Source organism: Aphelocoma coerulescens, chromosome 20 (genome assembly GCF_041296385.1).
Source record: "Aphelocoma coerulescens isolate FSJ_1873_10779 chromosome 20, UR_Acoe_1.0, whole genome shotgun sequence".
NCBI classification, from domain to species: Eukaryota; Metazoa; Chordata; class Aves; order Passeriformes; family Corvidae; genus Aphelocoma; species Aphelocoma coerulescens.
The window spans coordinates 10,337,964-10,355,254 of NC_091033.1; positions in this window are offsets into that span (position 1 = coordinate 10,337,964).

A 17,291-nucleotide genomic window follows, 5' to 3' on the forward strand; every position below is an offset into this window, starting at 1 on the left:
AGGCTGCTCAGCCCATGCAGCTGGGGACAGAGCCCAGCTTTGTCCCTAAGTCAATGCACAAGCTGATGTGCAGTTTGGTGCCCCAACCAAGGAGAGCACATAAAATACTGACATCTGCTCTCATGAGCCTTTCAGCATTAATTTAGCTCGGCCACAACCAGAGATAAAAATCATTTCCATTCGACTCCTCCTTCTGTCAAACTGAATAAAATATAGTTCACTTCTTCACCTCGCCTGGCCCCCGGTGATTAGCATTAGCAAATGCAATCAGCCCGTGGCCACTTCACCACTCTGCATTAATGCAGAACTGGGGGAGGGCCTTGGCTACTATCAGCACAGAAAGAGAGCCTCACCTTTTAATATGGTCATTCCTCACATGGCTGCCGGTGATAAAAGAAGCTGTCAAAACAGACAGACAGCCCAGCCCAGGCAGAGATGGGAGAATTCTGGTGATTTCCCAGGGAAAGAGAAAGAACGCTCAGCAAACACTGCACAAATCCTCAGGAGTTACAAGCCATGGAGTAAGGAGGTGTTTCTTGCCACGTAGAATCATAGAATCATAGACTGGCCTGAGCTGAAAGGGATCTTAAAGGTCATCTTGTTCCAACCCCTGCCATGGGCAGAGACACCTTCTCCTAGACCAGGCTGCTCCAAGTCCTGTCCAACCTGGTCTTGGACACTTCCAGAGATGGGCCTTCCACAACTTCTCTGGGCAACCTGTGCCAGTCTCTGCTCAGACAACTCTGAATGCAGGTGCATTCTAATTCTGCCAAAACCCTGCATCTGAAGGGCCAAACGACCATCAACAACAAAAACAGCTTCCATCTGAGGAAGGCTTGGTTCTTGGATTGTAAAAACCCCAATGTCATCCCTGAGCAGTGAAAATACGAAAAGTGTCAAGTTTAATGCTAAATATCTCATTGTAACCCTGCCTGTGATCCTGTGGTTCTGCAGCACACACCATCCACACAAGCACACATCCAGATAATCTAAGAATTAATAGAGTCTTTGACAGCCTCATTCACCCTCTATAAAATGGGTGAAGGGATGCAAGGCTGGTTGTCCTTGGGACTGGACTGTCAGTATTGCTGTGCAGCAGTTTGGCTTGAAAAACTGCACACAGGATCTCAACCCACATTTAGAAGACTTTTTTCCTTAAAACTACTTTCTGTGATCCAAAGAGTTGTTGTTTTAAGGCAGTTGAATTCATTATTCCTCTCAGATAACATTAAATGCTCAAATGCTTTTTTTTTTTCTGTTCCTTTCTTTCCCTACACCCTCCTGTTTGGCAAATAGGACTCTCAAGTCCCTTCTGATCACTAATAACATGGGCTTTCATACCCTCCTGGAACAAGTGAAATTTCTTTGACGTCTTAACTTTGCACAAATAGATTTTAATGAGGGAATATCACCTTGCCTTGAGCTAACTCTCTCTTTGCTCTTCCAAGGCTTTTGTAGTCATTTCCTTACAACTTACAGAACATTAAAGTTCAGCAAAGTGTTTGAACACTGCATACCATTTCCCCAGAACTTTGTTTATTCACTTCAGACTGTCACAGGAGGGGTACACTTTCAAAGATGTGACGTAAACCAGGCAAAGGAAGAACATTTTCTGCAACCCTCCATTGTCCTGACACGGTCTCTTGTGTCATCCTGGGGAGCTGCATGCAAAGGCACTTCCCTTTGGGTGACAGGGTGATGCTGGTAATGTCAATCAGGCTCTGATGTCATGGTGCTCAAAAGGGCTGAGAAGCCAGACAATTCCCATGCTGTCATTTCCAGAAAGGTTCCCAGCCCAGGGAGACACCGGGGGATGGACTTTTCTCTGAACAGTTTGTCCTCTGGGGTGGAGCAAAGTGTCCCTGTGAAATGTGGCACAGCACTGAGCCCATGAGCTGGATTCAGCTGTCCCCCTGCAAACCCTTCCCTCTGCTGATAATTTACTGTAATTAAGCCATATGTAAGACTCTTTCACTCTGTCAGAAGCAGAGACCTTCTGCTGCCCATATGCCAGAAAGATAAATGAAGGGCAAAGCTCCTGTGAAGAAAGCAAACTTTTTTACTTCTTGATTAAAAAACAGTACAGACCCTTCTGTAAAGGTGTCTTCTGGTGCCCAGATGTTTTCATAAATGAGCAAGATCCACAGTGAAACACAAGGAGTCCCCAAGAACAGTCAAGAAATAGCTGGTGACCACAGGCTCTGTGTTTCCAGCTGCCCTACAGATGTAGGATTGGGGTTTTACCAGCACTGGGCCCTACCCCTTGCACAGGTCCCTGCTGCTAGGGCTGACTCTGTGCCCAGATTTACACCTCGGTGTAAGGGCAGAGCAGCTGAGGGAAGCTGGGAAACAGACACACCCTCCCCAGTGGTGCCCACTGGGAGTGGCAATGGGCACAAACTGAAGTGTGGGAAATTCTGTTTAAATGTGTGGAAAAACATTTTCCTGTGAGGGTGAAGTACAGGAACCAGTTGCTCAGACGGGTTTCAGAGTCTCCACCCTTGAGGACATTCAAAAGGGGTGTGGGCATGGTCCTGAGGTGGCCCAAGGAGGGCTGGACTAGGTGATCTCCAGAGGTCTCTGACACCTCACCAATTCCCTGAGTCTGCTCCATAGTATGGAGGAAGGAGCCTGAATTTCGAGCTCTTTGAGCTGTCAAAACCGAAATTATTCCAATTTCTTAAAACACCAAAGAAAGGGGAGTTCTCATCTTATAGACAATTTATTCCTGCAGATTTGCCAGACAGAAGAGAAGAATATCTGCTGTTGTTGATCTCACTGCACTTCAACAAGTGCAACAACAAAAATCTAAATAAGCTCAAACCTTTCACGGAATCCACGGTAAATTGTTAGCTGATGTGGGTTTTTTAAAATTGTAACTATATAAATAAGAGCAAGAATCTAGAGTTTAGTGCAATAGAAACAGAAAGCTGATTCAGCAGAACAAGGCGTAGTCATAAAAGATTTATTACGCTTTATCAGCAATATCCACAGTCGTTCTGTGATTAGAGTTGCATTGTGTGTAATTATCTTATAGAAATTCTGCTCTTTGATGTGCTTTATCCACCATGCTGAAATACACTTCAATTCTAGTGGGTTTTCATGGCTGACTGGAATTTACATTAATTCCTTTGGGTCTGCAGGGCCAGCCTGGTCTGTCACTAGCAAACTCTTCATAAATATTCATATTTTATATATATATATGTCTGTGTATATATAGACACATATATATATTATATGTAATTTTGTAAAGTGACAGCCCTAGAAACTCTGTTCTCAAAAAACCACTGGAAAACAAAGATTCTGCTTTCCCAGGAGTGATCCTTGATTAGTATTTCATAGTCCAGCCTTTCCTCCCTTTTACCATGAATTAGAGAGTGATTGAAATGTTTACAGCAATTTGCAAGCAGAGGTTACACTCTGCTTGTAATTTAAAATGTCCAAGTAAATTGAGGAAATAATTTCATCTCAGTTCATTAAGCTTGATTTTTCTCAATCAGAAAAATGCCTTTTTTTTTATTTTGCTCTTTAAAGTTCCCTGATTTCTTCCTTACCCCCTATGCCCATCAATGGCTGCTATCAGCCAGGAAAACTACAGGTGTTTTGCAGGACAACCTGTGTAAGATGCAAATGCTTCAAACCACCTTGGCTGTGCACCTGATTGTGCTTTTGTGGAGTTCAGCATGGGGGAAGTAATCACCCTCAATGGGAGCAGAATCAATTTTCTGAATAATCACTTCCTCCTTGGGAGATGCTCAGGACCATGCAGGAAGGGAAAAAGACTGGAGAGCAACGGGAGGCAGAGGTTTAAAGAGTTTGGCGGGGGGGTTATAAGAAAAATTCATTTTGTTCCCATGTTTGATAACTAAATGGAGGTTACTCTGATTAATTATGTCCAAATAATGCTCAGAATTGTAGATCTGTGCTGTTTCAAGCAACAGATACAGTTGAAGTGAATGTAGGAGTTATAATTCTGTCTGTTTTACATGAATCTCACCTCTGTCACCTCTCTCCGGATGCTGTTCCTTGGATATGATTTGGTTTTCAATTCGGTAGCAGAGGTAGAAAACTGCACAGAGCTAATGAGCAGAATCCATCATTACAAATCGAAGGGCCAGGCCACCAGTGGGTCTGGTCACCTCCCTGACCCAGAGAAGTCACAAGAAGCCAGGAGCAGAGAATAAACCATGTCATCAAAGGGCAGACCTTGTTTCTGCAGGAGCCTCAGTCATTCCCTTCAGCAGGACCAGAGCTGGATCCCCCTGTACACCACTTGGCCAGGCTTCCTGTGCTAGTGTGGGATTCTCCATGTCCATGTCATTCCAGCACCTTCCAGGGCTGCAGCTGGGGAGAATATTCCACAGTCAGAAACATTTCCCCAACCCTTTCCTCTCAGTTGCATCTACCCATGGCTTTCTAAGGTGTACATGGAATTAGACTGGAGTCCAGCTCAGTTCAAAGAGGGAATAACATCCTCCATTAGCAGCTCAACCTGATCCTCACCTCTTTCCAGCCTCCTTCTGGGTTCATTACGCTCTTCTTTCCAGCTCTTCCTATGTTTACTGAAAGACACAAAATCATCAACAGACAGTCAATTAGTTGGTGGTGGTGGGTGTTGTCCACCAGATCTTGACTTGTTCGTGTAGGGAGGAGTTACAAATCTCATTTCCTACCTGTGCATCCATGCTGCTTGACACAAGATGAGGGGTGAGGGATGGGAAAACCAGGTTCCCCAGTACCAGCTTCCCCAGTCCTCTTTGTTTTATTCAGTCTGAACAGCAGTGGGTTTGAGAAGGCTGGAAAACACTGTGCAGGCAGGTCTGGGGAGAGCAGACACCACTGAAAGCCTCTGTGCTGTGAGAAAGAAGAGAGGGAGAGATGAGATCGGTACGTTGGAGTAAGAATTGAAACAAGTTAAGAGCTGTATGCTTGTTAGCTCCTCACAGCCAAATAATCTGCCATTGAAAGGGAAGAATATCAGAGTGGCTGTGAAGGAACACAGATTGCTTTAATAGTATCAGAAACTCTTTTGAAGGCAGCTGTGTAGCTTAGAGCAGGTGGGTGCAGCTCGACAGGGAGGCCTATCTCTAGGTAGGGACTTTATTAGGGAGAAGAAAGGGGGGGGAGGGAGAGATACAAATTCTGTTGTCAAGTAACATCACGCTTTAATTTCATGCCACATTATGACGATCTGGTCTGTGAGGCACTCCCAGTGTGTGGCTGCAGAGCTGCTGTATTACAGCTGATAGGCCCGGGAGACCTGCAGCCCTCAACTAATTGTAAACCCGATTAAACAGCAGTGTGAAGAAGTTTGATTAATTCAATCTATCTCCATGCATCAAGGCCAGAACCAGACGTGGCACGAGCCCCAAATCTTTGGAGTATCCAGGTCTTTGTTCTTTTTGCTTAAAATAAAAAATAAAAAATAAATTTAAAATGAAGCATAAGAAAATAATGAAATTGTAACATTATGAAATGATGAAACATAATTGACAACTCTACTTTTCTACCTAGCAAATCTCCAACCTTTCTGCCTTTAAAAAATAATGCCAAAAAAGCATTTCAATTAGCATCTTTATGTGCTTACCCAGATAAATTACCATACTAATAAACTTCTGATAGACTTTCAGAGGCTGCTTAACCAAGGGCTTCTGATCCTGCTGAATTCATGGTCTCTTGGACAGGATGGATTTGGACCTGATTAATTTTAGTTGTTTCAATTGTAGAGAAACTGGCAATTGCTCTCTTCTGCATGTGAGGCAGAGACAGAGGATGTAAGAGGGACTGTTCCTGCCATCCCAGCTGGCCTGGGCATCCTTTGGGACACCACAGCACCCACTGCACTCCACACAGAGCAATAAATTCAATTCAATTATTCCACATGATTCCTAAATGCTTATGATACTGCCTGCCACCTCCTGAAATTCTGTGAGACTGGCAAACAGCACATCCAGTTTCTGAAGTCATCTGTTTGAAGAGCAGTTTTGACCAAGAAAAGTGTGAATATTCCTAGGGAACATTTTGACTTTGCCTGTTTCTATTTGGAGACAACTGCAGCTGCACATGCTGGAAGTATTTGGGTCTTTTTCCCCACTAGACAGGGTCTTCACTGGTTTCCAGGGATCTGAGGGATTTTTCCATGCTCAATTTACAGAGAAAAGAGATCTCACAAGTCAAGTTGCTCTTAGTGGTCTCTTTTACTCTCTCACTATCTACAGAAACTAATACAGGAAATGGTTTAAGAGAGATGAGACTCAGTTCTGTGTCTCAATAAGGGATCTGCACACGTGTGAGTAACTCTGCCCTCCCCTCAGTCACAGCCCACTGCATGTGCAGTCACTGGTACCTCCTGCATCCCATATTAATGGGATGGCTTGCAATAACACTGGGAACAGAGCAACACAAAGAGTAATATTAGATTATTTCTGTTATTCATCAGTATCACGGTTGGACAGAAACCTCTTAAATCTGCCTAAAGTGGCTTCCTATGAATGCTGGTGCTGCCACCAAAAAATAATATATTGTGCATACAGGTACAGCTTCCCTGCTACCCACAGGCTGCTTTTTGTGTGTGATTATAAAATACCTGCATGACCCTCCTAAACTGAATGTCATTTGATGGCAGAAGCTGAGCAACTGTACTGCTCAGGAGCCTGAAACGTTTCAGAAGCCTTCTCCCTCCTCTTCCTTTTCTCCCTCACCAGCAAACGTGGAGGACTTCCTAGGCCCCACCACACTCCTGGAATGCATTCTCTCAAAAAACCCACTGAACCTCAAATTATTATTCCATGGTGAGAAAAGCAGTGAACAGTCAAAAATGACAGTTTACCCAAATGGAGGTGAAAATGCACTTTTTCCTGTACTTAGAAATAACAGCTTTCAGCAAAGATCTAAATCCTAGCAACAAGCACTACATAAATGCAAAAAGGTCATCTCTTTGTTAGAAAAAGGTTACTTTGCTGAACACATACTTTAAAAAAATAATCTACTAAAGGAAGTTAAGCTTGGTAACATTTCTGTTGTATTTGCACATGGAGAGAACAGATCTGTGCACTCCCTTTCAGAGCAGGAAAGTGAAGGATGGTTGATTATAATGAACAATTTTCTTCTTTGAGAGGTACAAGGAAGAGAATCCGAGATGTGTTTCAAACAAATGGCTACTTTAAAAGAGAATTTGAGCTCTGCTGAGCAAAGAATTGGTTGTCAGCTGTGAATTCTCCTGGATGGCATTATAGAGGGGCTCTACCTGTCCTGCTAGAAATGCCCAGAATGACGAGTGTTCCTGAACCCTTGGTGCTGTCATGCAACTTTTTCCTTGTCCCCTCTCCTCCTCGGCTGAAAAAATGCTTGGGGTAAAATTTTAACTCCAGCAAAGGACACAGCAAATTCCCCTTTGCCTTCAAAAGAGAGAGGAGACCCCAAAGTTTGGGAGATGGGACGCTCTAAGCCAAGAACCTCCTGTTTGAACAGAGAGAGAGGCAAGGGGTGTGGAGAGAAACAAAGGCACAGAAGGCTGATCTGTGCAAATCCTTATTAAGCAGGAGAGTACATAAGAATATGTTTAATTTTACTCCCAGTCAATAAAGTAAGAGGCTCTGCAAGCCAGATTGGGTAAGCTGCTGTTCAGAAAGAATCATGACAAGAAATGGGGAGGAATAAGATGATGAAGCCAAATGTTGAGGGAGAAAGGAGGGGAATACATAGCAGAAAGTATACCAGAAACACCCAGAAAATCTTGGTCCTGCAAAGGACATCGAAGAGAATACAATTACGGGCTGCACAAAACAAGGACTCTGAAACACTTGAATCCGATTCAGAAGGATACTGGTGGGGAAAAAAATCTCCACATGGTTTATTACCCTGGTAATAATCCATTAATTCTTATGGGATTCAGTACAACACCCTCTTCCCTGGGCCAAGCTCCATCTCCAAGATAAGGAGTGTTCAGGAATTACCACGTCTAAACAGACATATAAAACCTGGGCTTTTTCTCTAGGTCTCTTCTTGTCTTTGGGCAAAACTCTGCCCTGTTGATGCCAGTTGGAAGCTGCTGTTGACTTTACTGGGAGCAAGGATTATGTTGTCTTCTGGGGGAATGCAAACAGTTACCTTCAGAGCCATTAACAGAAGGAGCAGAGAAATCTCTGGTCAATAATAAGCTAAGCCTAGGAAAATAAAAATGCAGTGCTCTGTCACCTTGGAAAGATCAACATCATTTGTCGTGTGGTGTTTATTCAGCAGAACAACAACTGCATTTGTGCTTTTGAAGGGAAATGAAAGGGGAAAGTAGCAGGAGGGGGGAATGGGGGAGATCTGAGCACAGGAATGTACTGCCACTCCAGCCTGCTATCATTAAACCACATCAGAACTTCATAATCATGGTGTTTAATTAAACAACAGAGGCATGGGTTTATGCATTAATAATGAGGCCTAGCACTTTAGCATGTCAGGCTAAATACAGTTTTAAATTAATAATGTAGCACCACAGCATTAGTGAGAAAATGAAATCTTATTAACAACTTAATAAAGTCCCTTATTTGCTAAAGTTCCAGCTCTCAGGGAACAGTATTACAGCAAAGCATTTGCGTCCCTTAAGGGGGCAGATGGGAGGAGGTGCTGCTTTCTCACACCCTCCGTAATTCCATTATATATAGCTCCCGTAGTCACTAAATATTGCCTGGTGTCTGCCAAATGATGCCTTATGGTGCTTCTAAACCTGGGTGTGACACGCTGGGTAATCTGGGAACGCTCTTTTTAGACACCCGGGAAGGACATTGACTCCCTTTTTTCTGCTGCTACACTGGAGGGCCAGCAGGGGATGGAGCCCTGCCCACCACATCAGTGCTCTGCAACCCTTCATGTGTGGTCCTCTCAGGGCCCAGGACTGCACACACTGCTCTGTTGAAGACAAGGGACTGAAGCACAGAAAGCAGCTGAGAGCATGTGGGATGGCAGAAAGCAATGATCTCCTGTGGCTTCCAGGGTTTGCAGCCATCAGCTGAGCCCTCACAGCAGCCTCTATGAGCATTCTTGGAGCTCTGCTCAGTTTAGGGTGTTTTATTTTCAGGACGGACTGAGAGTGTGCATGGTGAGGTACTCCAGCTCTGCTGACAGGAGCCACTCTTTAAGCTACAGAAGCTCCAGCAATTTATAACCAGGGTTCCAGAAGCTTTTAGCTTCTTGATTCCCACTGATTTCACAGACCTTGGTCACCTCAGGCACACAGGGAATCAGTAAAAGACTAAAGACTGGAGCCCCATCTGCTGAGCCCTATAGCAGAATCTGAAGCCCAGGGCCAGATTTCCACTTGTCCACATGTTTGATGCAAATTTACCTACCAAATTCCCTTAAATCCAGAGGAACAGCTTAGTACCTCTGCCATCCCAGTGCTGGGTCTCTCCCTACAGGCTTGAAAGTTCCATCTGAGCTCACTTTGCTGAGGAAACAAAGACAGGCTGCAGGACCATAATGAAATGAGTAATGTGGGGACAAGATCCAAAGTCAATGAGCTGACTTGAAATAGCTGAGCATCAAGGCCATGGAGAACTGACAGCAGCAAAGCCACAACCAGCCACAGCCACAAAATTCAAGAGAGATCATTTAAAAAGATTAATAGAGACAGGAGCAGACAAGGTACATCCAGCTATGAGTCTGTCAAAGATGGGTCTCTTTGGGATGTAAAACACTGATCAAACATCTTGTGCAGCTTGAAAACTATTGAATTAGGATGGAAGTCAGCCAGCAACACCACTGACAGCTGCAGGTGGATTGGAGAAAAGCAGTGGGTCAAATCCTGCCTTTGTGCTCATGAGGCCATAGACCTATTTCCTCTTCTTTCCCCTTCTGTCTGCATTCCCTGATTTTGCTCTGAATTTGCTGGACAATGTACCAACATAAGCAACATTTTAGAGTACTGGAAGAGCACATGAATGATTTGGGTAAGACCCTAACAATCCCTTTCTCATGGTTACAATCCCCTTAAAAAATATATATGAAAGTCTTCCATATTAAATGCCTTCAAATTTAATTTCCATTTTCCATTATCCCAAATCTTGCTGCAGAAGAAATACTGGTCTTGCAAGAAATTGGACATGAGATTCTTGCTGTGCCCCTTTTTCCCCTCAGTTAGTGCCCAGTCCAATGGAATTGGAATGAGGAGGAAGATGGGGCAGAATGATCAGTGGAGCTCTCCTAGGAGAGCTCCAAGTGGGGAGCAGATTTCCTTGCAAAGCCTGTGAGCCCTGCCCTGCATGCAAAGTCTGCCTGTCCCTTCACCTCCTCCTTCTGACACCCAGGGAATGCGGGTTTTACTTGGAAACCACAGAGTTCCTGGGAAGTAGCAGCTTGTGCATTCTTTGTGCAAATGAAACCTCCAGGACATAAAAATCACCTTTGTGTGCCTTGTCTTCCATCTCCTCTGTTAAATAATAAATAGAAGCCTAATGGAACGGAGCATGACTGCAGGATGCAGTGCAAGTGAAGGCAGAGCAGACCTGCGTGTTCCCCCTTACTTCATCATCAGTGAGTAAATGGGTCACTGGTGAATCAGATCTAAGTAAATCTCCATCCCTTTTTTATTCTGTCTTTATCCTCAACCTACTGCAATGAGATGTGGCTCAAAATCACACATCTCTGTTGCAAAACACTAAATAGAAACGTTACAAATTATCTCATCAAAACCCTTTATGTTTCTACTCAGAGCTCAAGAAAACTTCAGGAAATAAAGTTTTTCGTTCTAGAAATCCTTCATTTGGTTTTTAATTGTGCAGCAGGATGTCTTGGGATCTGGTCTTTTTCTCCCCCTTTTTTTTTTAATTTTCTATTTATTAATATTTAATCTCTGCACAGTGCAGAAGAAAATCATTTCTGCAATAACATCAGAATGGGAGGGTTAGAAATCAATAGCCAAGCTCTCACAAGACACATTCAATCCCTTCTTAATCCATTTTCGACTGCTCCCTTGTCTTATTAGAACAGCCAAGTTTTCCCTCACTTGTTAGGCTGGGATGTTCACGTCACAGGAGGGAACTGAAAGCTCCCAGAGAAGCACAAACCTCTGGAAAAGCAGGAAAGAGAACAAAGCATTTATGTTTGGGGCAGAAGCCTAGACATCATCCTGTACCCAAACCCCTACTTTAAAAACCTTCTGATGGAAAGCCTGCCCCACTTCTGTGAATCGTGGCACATCCTGCATCCACTGTCAGCCCTGACCCACTGGAACATCTTTCACTTTTAGTTGTTCTTCAGGGCCGTCTGTCACATCCAGCTCTCTCAAGCACCTCAAGCATCACCTCCTCTTCTCATGGGTCAGTTCTGCAGAGGTGTAAGAGCCAAACAAGCACACTCAGTGGGAGAAGCCAGAGAGTCAGTGAGCAGGAGAATCCCCTTCACCTTCCTTAGTGCCTCTGAGGTTTAAGGATGTGACAACATGGGGTTGTTACCTGGGCTTGAGCACAGACACCAAACCCGTGACTGCCAGCCTGACCATCCATGTCCCACTAACCACATCATGACTATACAGAGTTATTCAGCTCTGAGCAGTCAGCCCACCCGTTCCTTCTGCATCCTGCTGCTTCCATCAACACTTCCTCCTTGGCAAACCAAGCACCTTCCCACTGGTGTCACACAGCCCCTTGTGCTTGCCCTCTGGCTGTCGGTTTTGTTTCACTGAAGGGAGGCAACACCTATGCTTGGACTCCAAGGGGGTAGCTGGGGTCCCTGTCACTGCCTTCTCTTCAGTAGTTGCATGTTCTGGGGTGGTTCTGCATAAGAGAATTCAAGCTCTCCCTGGAAACACCTGCTTTCTCCTCTCTGTGCAGGGCTCGCTATCTGTAGGTCCTTTCCCTCAGCAGAAGCAATAATGAGGGCTGTGCAGTTTTTAGAGGGTGTAGCCAGAGCTAAGGGTCATCCATGCATTTCCAGCTGCCATAAAGAACTTCATCCTAGTGCTAAAGGGCTCGTAGTCTCAGGAGACTCAAGAGGAACAGGAGAAGGAGACTGGGACTTGGGAGAAGCAAGAACTGTGCATCCAGTTTAAACATCCTGTATCTCATCTGCAAGCTTGAAGTGCAGCCAGATGGGAAAGAGAGGATGATGTCCCCTTGTTCTCTTCAGGGGCAGGGTCTCCTGTGGCCCTGTGCCCCGGCAGCACATCCGAGGCTGGTTGGGTGCGCCTGTCCCTCCTCCCGAAGCCTCCATTGCGGCAGCGCGGCTCTGCCGGAGTCACCGCTGCCTCCGAGCCCGGCTGATGCAAGAAGAGACTTTGCCAGCAGAGGGAAGTGCAGACCGGATAATCGCTCCTTCCCTGCTGAAACACTCACCAAGCCCCGTAGCTACGCTGTCTCCTCTCCTACCTGGAAAAGAGATGTTTCAGACACCTCTGCCACTGCTCTTGACCAGCTTTCTGCTGGTTGGTTTGGTTGTTGAGGGCTTTCTCTCTACTGGGACTGCTAAAGAAATCCATTCAAAACCAAGAAAACAATTGAAAACTCTCTACTGTATTTTAAAATAATAATAATAATAATAATCCTGAAAATCCCTATAGCTATCTTCTTGCTGCCATCTAGTGAAGGGGAAAAAGTATGACTTGAGTGACATGAGCAGAGCAAAACCTATCCCAGAGGCTTGTACTTGTTAAACAAACTCTTAACTTTGAATAAACTGCTTCAAAACAATCTTCAAAGTTGCATGAAGAGCTCCCTTTTGGAAATCTCCTTCAGAAAGTGCACTCCTAGGTCCTTAATGGACAAGCCTTACTTTGTCATCACTTATGTCTGAAGAGCAATCCAAGAATGACCATTTTGTTGTACTGAAACTCTTCAGGCTGCTCTTAAAAGCTGTAGGAATTGTGGTGGTCTTTGCAGGATCAGGCACTAATGGAAGCGTTCACTGGCTTCTATATTACCATGAATATGCAATTACTGCAGGAGGATCATAAGCACAGGCTCGACACACCCACCTAACTTCTCAGGCAGGTTTTATAAGCGGAATCAAACTCCTTGTTAGGACCTGAGTGAGCTTCAGGACTGGGAACAGAATCTCAAATTCAGAGTCCCGTGCCTTAGCCTTGGCTAAGATCTTCCTTCCCCTAAATAAAAATGGCACATTTCTGCAGCCCTCGGGAATTTTTGGGAGGAAAGCCTCAGCTGTGTGACAGACAGGTGACAGACAAGGAGTCAGCAGAAACACAAACACTTCAGCAGCTCCAGTTCTTCTTGCATTCCTGTTACGCTTCCATGCCCTCTGGCTAGTCCAGACCTGTGGTTTTGGCACACACGTGCCAGACTGAGCTCTGCCTGCCTTACCCACCTTGAGCTTTACTCTCTACCTACCAACCATTTCCAAACAGCCACAACCAGCACAGCATTGCCACCGATTGTGCTTTTTCTGCACAGTTGTTCTTGCTGGTTTCCTACTGTTACACACAGGGGACGGAGTGTTCACCCACCACCCCCAGCAATTCCAGGGACCTTCCAGTAGAGCAACTCCGCCCATCCCACCACCATTTGTACCCAGCAGAAGATGACCCAATCACATATTTTGATGCTCGAACACCTCTTCCACCCTCCTTGTGTTTGCCTGGAGATAAGATGCAAGCCCTGAGGATCTCGCAGCAGCGAGCAGGGCTGTATTTCCCGGTATCCATAGCAGAGGTGTGGGATTGCAACCTGAGACCCGAACGCGCTCACGGCTCTTATTGTGCCGCTCAGCCTTGGGGGTCACTTGGGAATTTGTAGCACTTCGCCCACCTCTGCCTCGATGCCGGGAAGGCGGGTGGGCACCGGGGGCGGTGGGCGCCGGGGGCGGTGGGTGCCGGGGCCGGTGGGTGGAGGAGGCGGTGGGTGCCGGGGCCGGTGGGCGCAGGGGGCGGTGGGCGCAGGGGGCGGTGGGTGGAGGGGGCGGTGGGTGCAGGGGGCGGTGGGCGCCGGGGGCGGTGGGCGCCGGGGGCGGTGGGCGCCGGGGGCGGTGGGTGCAGGGGGAGGTGGGCGCCGGGGGCGGTGGGTGCCGGGGCCGGTGGGTGCAGGGGGCGGTGGGCGGAGGGGGCGGTGGGCGCCGGGGGCGGTGGGTGCCCGCACGCCTCCGGTGGTCGCTAGATGTCAGCACGGGACCGCCAGCCCGGCCCCGGGGACGCCACAGTCCCCGGCCCGGCCCGACAAACCCGCACCGCTCCCGAGAGGACACGGACCGAATGAACAAAAACCTCGCGACCAGAGCATGTTGGTCTCTCTTAAACCTCCTGCCTTCAGATCTGTTCAAGGGATTTTGTTTGGTTCTGCTTTTGGTATCCAATTGTGGCTGGTAAGGCTGGAGCCGTGTTTCTCATCACTGCCCCCTCCACTTTTCCTATGGGAAAAAAACCCATCTGTGAGTTGGTCCCTCAGTCAAAAATGATGTTATCCAGCTAAACAAGTTTTTAAATGAAAGTGGCAGTCTTTAAAACCAATCTTATACATTTTGAGATGGATAACGTGTAGGTTTTTGCTTTGTACCTTTGTCCTCTCATTGCAGCCCTTTGGACTTCCAGGCAGTGGGCACTGACATTGGGAGATCCACAATTTGGTTCAGGCTTTAGAACTACAGCTGAAATTGAAAAAAAAACCCTGTAATTCTTTTGATTATTTTCTCCCTCTCTTTGCATTAAAACTGAAATAAATTGTAGTCAAACTTTTGATATAGTAACAGGTGCTACAACCTCCAAATGCACTTTTTTCCTCTGGAAGGATGAGTGCAGTCTCCAAGCTGCAGCTGAAGCTGGGATCTGTAGTCCTGGAGTAGCCCCAGCAGCAAAGGATGGGCAGTGGCCTTGGCAGGCTGTGCTGCTCCCGCTTTGCTCCCTGTCCATGGCCCAGCAGGGAGGGTTTCCCTTTGGAAGCAGTTTTGCCTTGTCAAGCTGACAGAATTGAATTTATGGAACCACATGTAGGGAATGAAGTAACCAAACCATTGATGCTGCCTATTATTTATAAAATGTTTGTGACTTTAAAGAGTCTTACTAAAGGTGTGGGTCCTGCCCTGAGGAGCTTAGAATACCTGTTATAATCACAGCAATGATAATCTGCTATTAATTATTAAATATTGACAACAAGTTTTGCATATGTAAAACACTGGAAAAAATAAATCCCACTTTAAAGCTGGCAAATACTCAACAACATGTGAGAAATTTATTTCCTGCTGCATATGTCCATTTTTCCCCAAAGCACTTGGAAGAGATTTTATTTTCTGCCCTGGTCTTCCACATGAATCACCCTTTTCTGCTATTTTTTGTCTTCCTTTTCTTTTTGTTCTAGGCTAACACATCAAAATCCAAATTCTTGTTTCTCAGTTTTTAGTGGAAAACCAGGTTGAGTATTTTCAAAGATGCTCATTCACAGCTGCAATTCGAGGGAGAAGTCCAAAGCAAATTCTTCCATGTGCATTTTTTGCTAGCACATTAAACATGGTTGGATTTCAGATTCATGCAGGCTCCAAATGATTTCTCTCCGTTGTGTGTTTTGGAATTACATATAAAGCATCAAATCCCTGCTCTGTTCTCGTGTAGCTAATGCACCTCCCAAGCTACCCTTCAGTGTTGAAATAACCCTTGAAGAACTAATCTGTTTAATAAACCCTGGGAGAGCCTGTGTGAGAAGTGTTTGCTTCTAATTTTCGGCCCACTTAGATGCACATGACATTCCTAGAAAGGTGGCAATACTTGCAGCATGTCTTTACTACCAGAATTCCTGAAAGTTTATAACACCGCTGGTCCTTCTCATTGCAAGATCTTAACACATTACAAAAAAAAATAATTCACTTCTAGCAGGGGACAAAGCTTTTAACATTTTCTCTACATCTTTCTAATGGAAATTATTTATGCCAGTGATGATATTCTGGTACCTCCTTCCATTTGTCTGTTATCACTTGGAGTGTGGGACTGGCTCCGGAGATGAGCAGAAGTCACGCTATGCTCACTTGCATTTGAAAGTCACAGTGAATATATAGAGTGTCACCATGAATATATAGAGTGATCTGTCCCAGGAGTAACTAAGTGGTTCAATTCTCATAAAACAATTAACTTACTAAAACCAGTAATTGGTCTTCATGGTTGGATAAGCCCGATAAGGGGAGCAAAAGAGAGATGTGACCATATTGTAACACTCAAACACTGGAGGTGAGGTAAGGGAAGATCAGTGCAAACTATGATGGACAAACCTGCTGCACACTCTGATGCCAGGCTTGGACAGAACCAGTTTTATGTGCTCCACTCCTCCAAAAAGCAGAAACACAACCTCCCAGATGTGCACTCACAGAGCAGGGGAACAGCCTCATTCAGGCAGCAGCTCTGCAAGCTCAGCTGAGGGTGAATGTGTCACTGCACATCTCGGCTCTCTTGGCTCTGATGTGGAGAAGGAAGAGAGACAAGCTCGTCATTTCACGTTAGCGCACGGCACACAGGGAGGTGATGGGAAGAGGACAAGCCAACTACGCTTTGGAGAGGGCCTGAGAAAAACAAACCACACTGTGGAAAAAGCCTCCTGTCACTGTAACACCCAGGCTATTTACTACAGCAGATAACCTACCAGGTGCATCTGCAGCAACTAGTTGCATCTGCCTGCATGCAATATCTACCTGCTTGAATCTATGTGTCCTTGCACAGGATTCAGGATTCATCCCACCCTTTCTAAGCAGACTTTAGAGGGGCCTGGACGAGGCACATATCATGCGTGGAGAAAGCCTGGAATGCCCTTACACTGTCTGTAAAACAAACCTCAGTAATGTGAAGCAGTCTCTGAAGTCTAGCAAAGTAAAAAAATGGGACCTCTTTCTGTTGCAATTAAAGATTAGGTCCATGTTGTCATCTCGATGTGGGAATATGGGGCTAAGCATCCTGATTGTCCTTCTCCATGCAGCCCCACCTTTGCCTTGGATTCCTCGTGAGGTTCCTCCATGGACCAGACACCACCAGTCACAGTGATGATTCCTCCCACCCTGCAGGCCACGGTGTAGTTTGTTTCCTGTCCCAGTCTCACACTTCATTACTGGTACCCACCGCTGGGGAGGATGCAGAGTCCCTTCAGAGAAGGGTTGGGTCATCAGGGATCTAACCTTTTCCTGGCACATGGAAGGGAAACTTTTCCTGGCACTGTGAGCCTCTGAACAAAGCGAGAATAGATGGGGCCTTTGCCTTGGAAATCTCCGTGCACAACAGGCGCCTCCTCTGTCACCCCCACCTAAACCACCATGACTGGATCTCAAACCATGCCCACAGCTGCCAACACCGTGCATGGGAAGGGAAAAGGGAAGGGAAAAGGGAA